The sequence below is a fragment of the Anabrus simplex genome, chromosome 8 (assembly GCF_040414725.1).
Source record: "Anabrus simplex isolate iqAnaSimp1 chromosome 8, ASM4041472v1, whole genome shotgun sequence".
Taxonomy (NCBI): domain Eukaryota; kingdom Metazoa; phylum Arthropoda; class Insecta; order Orthoptera; family Tettigoniidae; genus Anabrus; species Anabrus simplex.
In genome coordinates this window covers 26256491-26268586 of record NC_090272.1, presented here as the reverse complement: position 1 = coordinate 26268586, position 12096 = coordinate 26256491, and positions in this window count along the sequence as shown.

Sequence of the window (12096 nt, the reverse complement as noted above, 5' to 3'; positions counted from 1 at the left end):
AAATTTATGGTCCACTTTTTTTCCCTGTAGAATTGCGTGCGAAGTTTATTCAAAATTGTAGGTGGGAATTAGGCCGTGTTTAATTCTTTCAGCACCGGATCAGTTCTGGACAATGTCACGTGCTCGCAGATTAGCCGGTAGGTCACTCATGCCTTCTAGGAACTACCTAAGAGGGTTTCAGGAAAGTTGACAGTAGCATTACCACGTGAGTCTAACGTGTATTTTCATATAATAAATATCTGTATAAACGGAAAAAAGTAAATCTATAAAAACAAAAGTAAGTTTCTTTGTTCTACACGCCTCCATTAATGAGTAACGAAATTTACACCAATTCAATGAGGCCCTTCGACGAGTCGCAGGTGTAGTTCTATTTTCAAATTCTGAGTTTAGCTCCATGTTGTAAAGGGGCACAAAACAAAAAGAAAATTCATAAAATAGACAAATTATTCAAGTTGTCGTGGAAGGATTGGACACAGGTCATTTTATTCCGCACACTGCGAGTAACATTACTTGCTGAGACCCCGGGACACTGAAAAGAAGATGTGAAGCCCATAAAATCAACCGTTTCGGAGATATTTCTGTACAAACCATCTGCCCTTTTGCAAATTGATCAGGTCAGGTCAAGAAGTTCCATTCAGCTTTCATTCTAGCTCTGAAGAGGCAGTGTCTCAAAAATGGCGGCGCTAAATTCAACAACCACGTACTTTGTGGTGCCATCTCTCGACGTCCTTAAGAAAAATGCTTCCAAAGTCTTCAAGGCTGGCTGCGATAGCTTACTTTACAACTGGATTTTGTTCTATGATACACTCGATCAATCTATTCTCTGGAAAATTAACCTCACTTCCATGAAATAGTATGGAATGACCGCCTTCAGATGCGGATTACTTGCTTCAATCGTACCTAGTAGGGCTCTCTAAAGACTAGGTATGCTCGCCCGCCATTATGGTTCATTCCTGCACTGCCTTGTATATCCCTCTCTTTTGCTATTCTCCATGCTAGAAAATAATGCTAAACATACTGTAAAAATACTCATTCTCAGTATTACTCAAACGGTTACTCAACATAAATATTAGTATATTTCGTACATTATTGTGTAATTTTTACTCGAGATGGTCATTGTAAAAGCAAGGTCGTTGATAATTTGCCTGTTAACAAACAAACAAACTAGGCATGCACTCTCACTGGAGAAATATTAGAAAAATAGCTTACTAATAAATCGGTTTATTATTATTATATTATTGATAAGTAGAATAGGTTGTTGGTAAGCTATGCGCCGCGGTACCGTAAAATGAAATGAGGGACACCGTGGTATTGATATAGGCTGCTGTCATTCTTAAATCGTGCAATTTGACATGGTAATCACCCAGTGTCGAAGATATATAAATTGTGCTAGGAGATTTTGATACCATATGATCTCAGTCGGTATTTCATACTTGCGTGAAATTTATTCAGCGCTCTTTTCAATGTTGTCGAAATAATAAGGATAATATTCTTCGAACAAAAATAACGCTGAAATGTGATGTACGAAGACGAGCACACCCAAGAAACTGGGATTCTTTACGTTTATTTCTTCTAAAATTGAGTCCCTTTTCTTATTTGCCAGTATTTAAAAAATACATTCTATGTGCAAAATAAACTTAATTTTTGGTGAGTGTAATGAATCTCATCTGCTTATGTGGTTGTAATGAACAGAGGATTTTTGTTTATTCAACCAAGCATTCATGAAATAAATGTTATGTTATTATAAATGACATTCAGGAAGAAAGTAGGGATAGAGTAACTACTTCTATAGCTGAATCTTCTCTCCCATCCTGAAGTATTGCACTGATAATCAGTTACCATTGACTTGTAGGAGGAATGACCCACTAGCTATGGAGGATATTTTACAGGGATACCTCTGGTTTGAGGAGAAGTAGTATGATTTCTCAACACGACTCACCTTATTAAAGTTCAAATGGTTGCAACATTTGTTAACTTGCTCAGCCAGCACCTTTAAAAGGAAAGATATTTAAGTAATATTTTGCAAATGTACTGTCTCCTTTTATTACAGTATTTACAAGACAATAACATTACATTCATTGTTTACATTTTTCTCTTCTTTTCCGAAGCAGTCCCATACATTCTACCTCGTTTCCGTACATTCTTGTTAAACAGATCAGCACGAACGAATTTTGAGGAAGTATCTAACAATTTTTTCTTTTAAATTGGAGAACATGTACTGGTACATTTATCATTCAAAATTTCCTCCATTACAAGATTTGCACCATTTTGCATTATATAATGTTCTTAGTCCCTATAGAAGTCTTCGCAGTTATAAATTAATTTCATAACTTCACAATTTGGTTTCTTTATACCACGCAAATTTAAAAAAAAAACACGAATGTTTCAGAGCTTGAGTCAGAAAGCTCATAGTTTAAGACCTGTCTGCATATAGGCCTACCGCAGATCGTGGTTTTCAATAATGCATTTGTTGTACTACCACCAACGTCAAACAAATTATTTCTGTCATATGAAGTTAGTTTTGACAAATATTGTAACTGTGGTGTTTGGATGTTGAACTCCTGTTGCCGGAATATGGGGGCAGAACTGAATATTGAACGATCAATGTGACTGAATTAAGGTGTGTAGTAATGTCAGTGGGAGCTGGATGCGGGTTTAAGTCAGCAGTTGAAGTAGAAGGTGTAGCAGAGGCAGTGGAGGCATAATGCATGACAGAAGGGAATCTAAAGAACCTGTATCCCGCAGTAGACACATTACTACAATTAGCTGCAGAACAACCCACCATTATGCAATAAATATCCACACAAATATAGCACTATTCTGTCCCTGCACGCGGTGATTAAAGCAATACGTTCAATGGGACGAAGCGAGCGCTCGTAGGAGAAACTAGAGTTTGATCACATGGCTCATTGTGAATGTATGAACCAAAATGGCGGCTACGCATACCCATCTTATAGAGCCTTAGTATCTAGCATAGTTTACCATAGCTATTCGTCTTTTATTCTAAAACTATGCCTTTTATTCAAATTGTCTTCACTCTGTTTAATATACAACCTGTCGAAAGTCCGTTTTACTCGTAGACTGCAGCAACTGGAAAATCTGCTTTGAATCTTTTGACCACATTTCATCATTGGGGGAAATAATAAATAGTCTACATTAGTGGTCTCCGTAACTCCGACTACCTCTAACAGCTTTGAACCCGCTACTCCGAGATCCGGACACCAACACTACTACAGATCTACAAAGGGAGACAATTAAATGGTTATCTGATATAATATTTCACCATACAGTTTAAAAAAATTAGCTTGGTAACTCCTTGCTTTACGTCGCACAGGCACAGATAGCCTAGGTCTTACGGGACAGGAGTAGGAGGGAAGCGGCCTTGGCCTTAATTAAGGTACAGCCCCTGCATTTGCTTGGTGTGAAAATGGGAAAACACGGAAAACCATCTTCAAGCCGACCGACAGTGGAGTTCGAACCTCTATGTCCCGAATGCAAGCTGACAGCTGCTCACCCCTAACCGCATGGCTAACTCGCTCGATCGTGGTAAATCCAAAGACATTTAAAATAAGATGGACTTAAGCAGCCGTGGTTGATGTGTGATGTCCTCAGCTTGAAAAGCTGAGAGTCTTGGTGGAAAGACTAAGCAATACTTACCTCATTCTTTTCTTTTCGCCACCGCCGGCACAGTTGACTTATTTCCGCTTCAGTTTGAGGAGAGAACATTAGCACCACGTGTGAGTCTATGTTATTTTAAATCTCTTTGGCTACCTCAGTCTACGCACTATTGACCACTTCGAAGAATACTGTCTGTCTGGTTTTTCTTTAAGCCCTTACATGACCTCGCATCATCGACCATCCCTGACCGGGTCCTAATCAGGCCTATTAAATGTTATAAGAATCTCAGATCAGGAAACACCTGCCAGTTGTGAGACATAAAGCAACTTAAGGGTCTTTTTTCTTCCTGCTATTCGTGTGGCACTTCTGATCCAGAACCATAGGCCACGAGGCTTGCGGTGTTGTGCCATGGTGCGTGTACACACCGGCCGCCCGCTACGCACAATGCGTCCATCCGTACACACTCCTGCACCTGCAGGATTATAGGACCAAAGGAGTAAAATACAAACTTCGTATATGGACTGTTATTGTTTTGTGTTCCCGAAGGTTTCAGTACAATATCTCTGAAAGTTACATAGTCAACTTCTGTTTAGTGATCGAGTGCACCTCTTCCATATATTTCAAGAAGCTGATGATATGAGGAGGAAAAGTCAGACCTGAATGCTTCTGTTATCTCCTAAGCATCAATAACTGTGCAGAGAAACCAGAAATGTCTAGGGAAGATGCTGATGTCCCCGATGACCCGGAATATGGAGCTGCTATGCACTGATGTAATATTGATATTTTGTTTTTCTTCATTTGTGTATGATTTTTAACGTAGACTCCTCCACAACGGGTGCATAGAAATAAAACCCTTCCGACACTTTTAGTGTTTGAGTAGAACGCGTATATCTCCGAGAGTATTTTATTTACGACTAGCTGATGTACCCGCGCTTCGCTACGGAATTCTAGGTTAGGCAGTGAACACGTTGTGAGCAAGATTGTATTCAATTGCATGGCTGTTACCATTACCGTAGAAACGCGACGGGGAAGTCACCAAACGTCTTTTCTCATATGAAGACTGGTTTAGCGAATGTTCATTGTAATGGTAGGCCCATTTGCCTACCATCAGTCACAATCAGGTTGAGGAGTTTTCATTATAATGGTATACACTTGCTCTCCATCTGTGTTTTCACATCCTCTCTGTCTTTCTTTCTTAATCTGTTTACCCTCCGGGGTTGGTTTTCCCTCGGACTCAGCGAGGGATCCCACCTCTACCGCCTCAAAGGCAGTGTCCTGGAGCGTGAGACATTAACTGGGGAGGATGACCAGTACCTCGCCCAGGCGGCCTCACCTGCTATGCTGAACAGGGGGGATGGGAAGATTGGAAGGGACAGGCAAGGAAGAGGGAACGAAGCGGCCGTGGCCTTAAGTTAGGTACCATCCCGGCACTTGCCTGGAGGAGAAGCGGAAAACCACGGAAAAGCACTTCCAGGATGGCTGAGGTGGGAATCGAACCCCGCTCTGCTCAGTTGACCTCCCGATGCTGAGTGGACCCCGTTCCAGCCCTCGTACCACTTTTCAAATTTCGTGGTAGAGCCAGGAATCGAACTCGGGCCTCCGGGGGTGGCAGCTAATCACACTAACCACTACACCACAGAGGCGGACCTTAGTGGATTTCCCAACTTATGAACATAGGTCATTACAATGATTTCAGTAGGATTGGCGTGATTAAAAGCAATGCTTTCATATGAAATACTCGATCAAATGAAAAACCACACATCTTCTCACTTTTAACGAACACCGGATCCGTGAGATCTCCGAAGTTAAGCAACACTGGGCGTGGTCAAGATTTGGATGGGTTCCACGCGCTGTTCGCGCGCGGTAGGGGAATGGAGGAGCGGAAAGGAACTGGCCAACCTACCGTACGTAAACTCTGGCTCAGGCACACCTCTGCGGAGGTTTGGAGATGCCTTCGGGCAGAATACACACTTAGCTTACAGTACTAAGCTGCCGATCTAACAGTCCAAAGTTCTAGAGCTGGAATGACCAGGCCGCAGACAGCCGGGATCCGTGAACACTCAGTCCTTCTTCGGCGGAAATTCTATTCTCTATAACTTCTGCTGTGTAGTATTTTTCGATAGGACCAATAACATAGCTATTTAAAAATTAAATTTTAGGCGCCTTGCCCTGAACTACAATTTCATGCAGGGTGAATAAAATTGTTTACAGCTTAGACTGTAGTTTTCATTAAATTCTGTTTACCATTTTCTCGTGGCTCGGCGTTGATGTGGACTTTCCGACAAAAATACAAATTCATGAATATTTGTGTTATCATAACTACATTCGGTGTGGATATTGAAGCAAGGAACTCATTACAGAGAGAATTATGTAAATAAGTTGATTTGTCTAGGAAAAGAATCAAAAGGGAAAAGAGTAAAGAAACAAGCGATTGTAGGCTGTTTTCTGGAACTGCATTTAGGTCGGAAGTCATTTTTGAGTTTTTTAAAATTTGATAAAGGTATGCAATACTCGCAGTTTGAATTTTTTCGGGGGCTTTAGCCCTTCAACTTTTTGCATAATTGAGGAAATTCTTTAATTTCACGATTTCCGTAGTGTGGGGACCCCTACTTTGTCAGCTAAGAAATGTGTTATGCATTAGAACAAATTTAATAGCGGAAAAGAAAGATTGACGTCATGGCGCATCGAGGTCAGTTGTGTAGAATTTCCCAAACATCGCTTTAATGTGAATGTTGTGCCGAGCAGAATACTGGGATGTTACTTTTACTCCCAACTGTTAAATTAAGTCTCTTATTTCTCATATCACAGACCCATACTACACGGAATTATTACCCACATTCCAAGTGTACCACGTTCTAGTGAATAAAATGTGTTTCTACATGATATTTTATTTCTAATAAGTAAGTCTAGGAAAGCCTGAAAACTGTTACAATAGTCACAGACCAGTATTTCAGGAACAACCAGCCATGAAATCTCAGTCTCGTACATGACTGGTTGTTTAACAAGTCTCGTAGTTTTGTAACTTCATTATTAAACACTGCTGAATTTATTTGGGTACAAAGTCTTAAAATATAAATAAAAAAGGAGTGTCCGTTAAAAAAATGAAAGGAATTCAGTCCGTTTTGTATTCAAGGTCTAAAACCTACCGTTGACACAAAATCCCTCAAGGGATTTCATAGTGATACTAATGATCATCATCATCGTCATGGTATGCAGTTTCTAGGTCTGCTTGCAACGTAAGCCTCTCCATCTCGTCTTGTCTTCCCACCACTTCTCCCTTTCAGTACTCTCCTCTTCTATGTACACACTGTTCCACCCCTTTTATCCACCTGTCTCTTCGTCGCTTTCCTGTTATCTCCACTTCATGCATCGTCCTGGGTATACTTTCTTCTATCATTCTCTTCTTGTATCAATATCATCTAAGTCTCTATCATGCTCAGCGCTCGCTCTTCTTTTACTATACCTCCAACCCTCTCATTTCTCATCTTGTCCATTCTTGTCACTCTCAGAAATTTCATTTCACTTGCCTGCATCCTAAGCACGGATCTCTGCCTCATTACCTAAGTTTCTGCTGCATACGTCAGAATAGATCCAGAGTACGTCCTGAATATCACTGCTTTGCTTCTCTGGGGGACATCCTTGCTCCGAACAAGGCTTCTGATACTTTTCAGGAGTGTCCGTGCTTGCCATACACACTCGAATATTTCCTCATCATATTATTGATTATTATTATTGGACCTTAAGTACATTATATTGTAGGACTGCGTAAATACGTCCCCAAACATACATTTCTAGAGTGCGGTACGGTAAGGTTAATTTTACTTTACAGGTTCGCATAGAAAAATGAACTCAACGAAAATTGTTCTGATGGATTGGATATCCATACGTGACTAGGAGGCGTGACCAGTCTAGAAAGAGAATTGGGAGTTAGAAGTTTTTCTTAGTAAGCCGATGATATAGTCTCGATAATAGTCTTCAATCTTGAATTTTGGTTTTACTTCATTTGTGTGTGATTATAGGAAAAAGTACCAGTATTTCAGGAGTTACGAGGCATATGAGCATGAGGTTTCAGTCTCGTATACTGTAATATCGGTTTGTGATAAGTTTCGTAGGCTCATAACTTCATTAATTTAAAACTGTTGAATTTATTTGGTTACAAAGTCTTAAAATATGAATTAAAATTGAATGCCCGTTAAAAATATATGAATTCAGTCTGTTTATTATTCAAAGTATGGAAACTACTGTTGACACAAAAGCCCTCAAGCTGCATGTGTACTTAAAGTAGGCAACATTAGCATTGCGAAGATAGGGCATAGCACCTCCCGTTGAATAATCTGACAGACCCAGCGACGTCCTCGAATACAGTGGTGAGTGTAGCAGCAGTTTATAACCCACGCCGAGCCACGGAGGTAATGTAAACCCTGAGGTGAGGAACATTATTGAGTTGTAATGCCCCACCAGGACATCTGATGACTGCTCCGATAGGCCTCAGCCACTACTAAACCATCTCCGTATCAGATGGCCCGCTCACAGGTGTGCTTTGGACATAATTTAATAATGTTATCAACACTAAATGTTAATTACAAACCCAACGGGGGGCTAAAATGTTGTTGTACTAGCAACATCGTAAATATTTGTCCAGGGAGGAGCTGAGACCGAAGGTACAAAAACAGAGGATAACATAAAGTAGCAACTTTCAAGAACTGAACTTTTCTGTTCCCCGTGGATGTTTGTGTTTGTGTGTAAAGTCTAAGCCTGTAGGTCGGTTCAATCCTCAGATCAGCGCAGTAAATTCCCCTCTGTGTATCAGTGGTACAGAGTCGGCTTTCGGATCCCAAAGTCAAGGGTTCAGATTTAGTTGAACTTTCGAAGATAGAAAAAAGGCCATTAGACACTTCATGTCGTTCAATATCGGCATGTAATAAATGGTAGAGTAAAATGGAACGTCGAAATTGCTGCACAGGCAGTTGAACTGGTGCCAAAATAAAAATATCTGCACACGGTGCTTAGACAAAACGATTATTATCACAGGAAATTATTAGAAATCAACTTCCATGGAGCAGACGAATAGCCTTGTGGTTCAAATATAGTGGGTTCGATTACGGATGAGACCACCGCAACTGAATTTGTTAAAATGACGCTATTCCCTTGCCTAGGTTACCGCAAGTTTAAGAACTCTCGTAGCGGAAAATTTCACCACCTGGCGTCCTTGAATATTTATGACAATTGAAGAGATCATAAGGAATTAATAATTATTCAGATCGATCTCACACAACACATCTCCTTTCATCTCTGTAACAATTTCCATATAAAAAGGATACAGTATGAAAGTTTCTCCACTGCACGGAAAATCATAAATCATGGATATGTTTTTGGGCTTAGAATACGAGACAGCGAGTATGGTTGTTCCCTCTTAGTAGCCTCTTACGACATACATCATTTAACTTCACCCACCGGGGTGTTAAAGAGTTCCGATAAATTGAAAGAAATATGTAACATGATGGTCTAAGTCCAACAATATCACATGTGAGCCAAACATAAAATTCTCATTCCATGTCCCAGAAAATGGTCGTTGATGTAGCACACCATGTTATGGCCTTAAATATTCGCAAGATACGTTACGCATTAATAGAAAAAATGAAACCCCTTTTCTCTTTGAGAAAATCAAATGATCATGATCGGCCATGCCATCCATCTATACCTTATATCACAGCCTGCACAGTTGCTAGGTCATCCAGCCTTACTTAGTCTGCACGGTCGCTATGTAACTTTGTCTGGCCATCCATCCATATCTTACATTACAGCCTGCACGGTTGCTATGTAACTTTGTCTGGCCATTCATCCATATCTTACATTACAGCCTGCACGGTTGCTAGGCAACATTGTCTGGCCATCCATCCATATCTTTCATTACAGCCTGCACGGTTGCTAGGCAACATTGTCTGGCCATCCATCCATATCTTACATTACAGCCTGCACGATTGCTAGGCAACATTGTCTGGCCATCCATCCATATCTTACATTACAGCCTGCACGGTTGCTAGGCAACATTGTCTGACCATCCATCCATATCTTACATTACAGCCTGCACGGTTGCTAGGCAACATTGTCTGGCCATCCATCCATATCTTACATTACAGCCTGCACGGTTGCTAGGCAACATTGTCTGGCCATCCATCCATGTCTTACATTACAGCCTGCACGGTTGCTAGGCAACAGTGTCTGGCCATCCATCCATGTCTTACTTTACAGCCTGCACGGTTGCTAGGTAACACTGTCTGGCCATCCGTCCATGTCTTACATTACAGCCTGCACGGTTGCTAGGCAACATTGTCTGGCCATCCATCCATATCTTACATTACAGTCTGCACGGTCGCTATGTAACTTTGTCTGGCCATCCATCCATACCTTACATCACAGCCTGCACGGTTGCTAGGTAACACTGTCTGGCCATCCATCCATGTCTTACATTACAGCCTGCACGGTTGCTAGGCAACCGTGTCTGGCCATCCATCCATGTCTTACATTACAGCCTGCACGGTTGCTAGGCAACAGTGTCTGGCCATCCATCCATATCTTACATTACAGTCTGCACGGTCGCTATGTAACTTTGTCTGGCCATCCATCCATACCTTACATCACAGCCTGCACGGTTGCTAGGTAACATTGTCTGGCCATCCATCCATACCTTACATCACAGCCTGCACGATCGCTATGTAACATTGTCTGGCCATCCATCCATGTCTTACATTACAGTCTGCACGATCGCTATGTAACATTGTCTGGCCATCCATCCATACCTTACATCACAGCCTGCTGTATATAGACGGGAGAGTTCTGACCCACGGTATTGACGTGAGCGCATAGTAAAGGGGCCTCAAACCGCGAGTTTGACAGTCGTTCTAGTAGCGCTGGGGGAGAGCGCCGAGTGGAACGAAAATGCTGCCAACTGTTGCTTGGGGACCCTTTCTATCCTACAGTATTTCTTGCGTTTTACAACTACTAAATGAACTTTTTTCTTGCCTGCGGACAGTATGCGCCGCGGGGATAGAAAAGAGCCTCTCGAAGGGAATGTGGCCCCTGTTCTCATGACAGAGATTGGCCTGGATGTGCAAAAATACGTAAAAACTAATAAATGACCTTTATTCATAACTTTTTTCTTCTGCAGTGGTTGGTTACAAAATCTCGACCTCATCCTAGGTGTCGATGACGTCATCCTCTTCCCTACGTGAACCAGTCGCAGTTGTAAGCAATGGAGTATGGCGCCTAAAACAGTATTTTTTAAAATAAATTTTATATAAAAGTAAATGTCCCTCTAGGGGTGGGTGGGTTGTTCCCTGGCAAGCGTATTGAACACATCTCTCTTCCACCATCATTTTAAGGTGAGAACAGCAGCATTTAAACTGATATTATATGTAATAATCTATGAGGCCCCTTTACTATATTTCTACCGACGTGAGGAAGAAGATGAACACTGGTTGCCTGGTTACCACGGGGTCCGCTTTACGTAAGTCCACGCTAAACTAATTACGTTAATTCCAGACAGACCCCGAGTGCAAAAAAACATATACATATTAGATATTTGCATTTTAATGAATAGGTGTATGCTGCAATGAGGATAGTGAACGTGGCATGCGAACGCAACACTGCGTTTTTCGTCACACGACGATTATTGTTTGAGTTGGGCTACGTTGTTTACTCTCCTGGTTGATGAATGAACAAAGAGTTAAGCTAGTCCTTGAGGTCATGTTTCATAACTTGAGTGTGTGAATCACTTTATATTTTCCAGAATCATTCAGATGAACCTACTCTCGAGGATGAATCAAAATAGTTACATATCGTGAATATGTAAATGGGCTTTCCTCTTTTACAATATTTCGCAATAATCTGTCGAGCTGCAAAGATTGCATTAGTGTTGCAGGTCCGCACTGATTTTGGCTGCGATACTCAATGTCACGCTGTCCTTTCAAAAATTGTTATTGTGTGTGACAGGAGGCGGATTCCACGACAACTAGAGCTAAGAACTGAATCACCTTTGTTCTTGAAAACTGAGGTTGTGAGACTTACAATATTTAGGTTAAAAAATAAAACACAATTTATTTCATCATAAATATAGCACGTTGATCGACAACTGCTTATGATTTCACTATATAAATAACAGTGTTTTAATTCATTTCTAATTTCGAAAACACACAAAGATAAACATGATATCTACTCATAATTTTATTTACTCAATTGTTAGTGAGGTGTATGTGCTTTCTCTGACTGACAGGTCTTGAAATTGCTACTCTTATCTCTTCCTTCAAGCTAAGTTTGAACAGTAATAGTAACAGTGGCCAAAAGTCTTCTTTCTTATAAATTAGATGTCCAAGAAAAGGGACAGCATTTTCGCTTTCAAATTAAAGACAAATTGCATTGTGGCGTGTCTGGGAAAGCAATGTAGAAGCTTCTTGCATCTGAATTCTTGTAGTTTAAAAT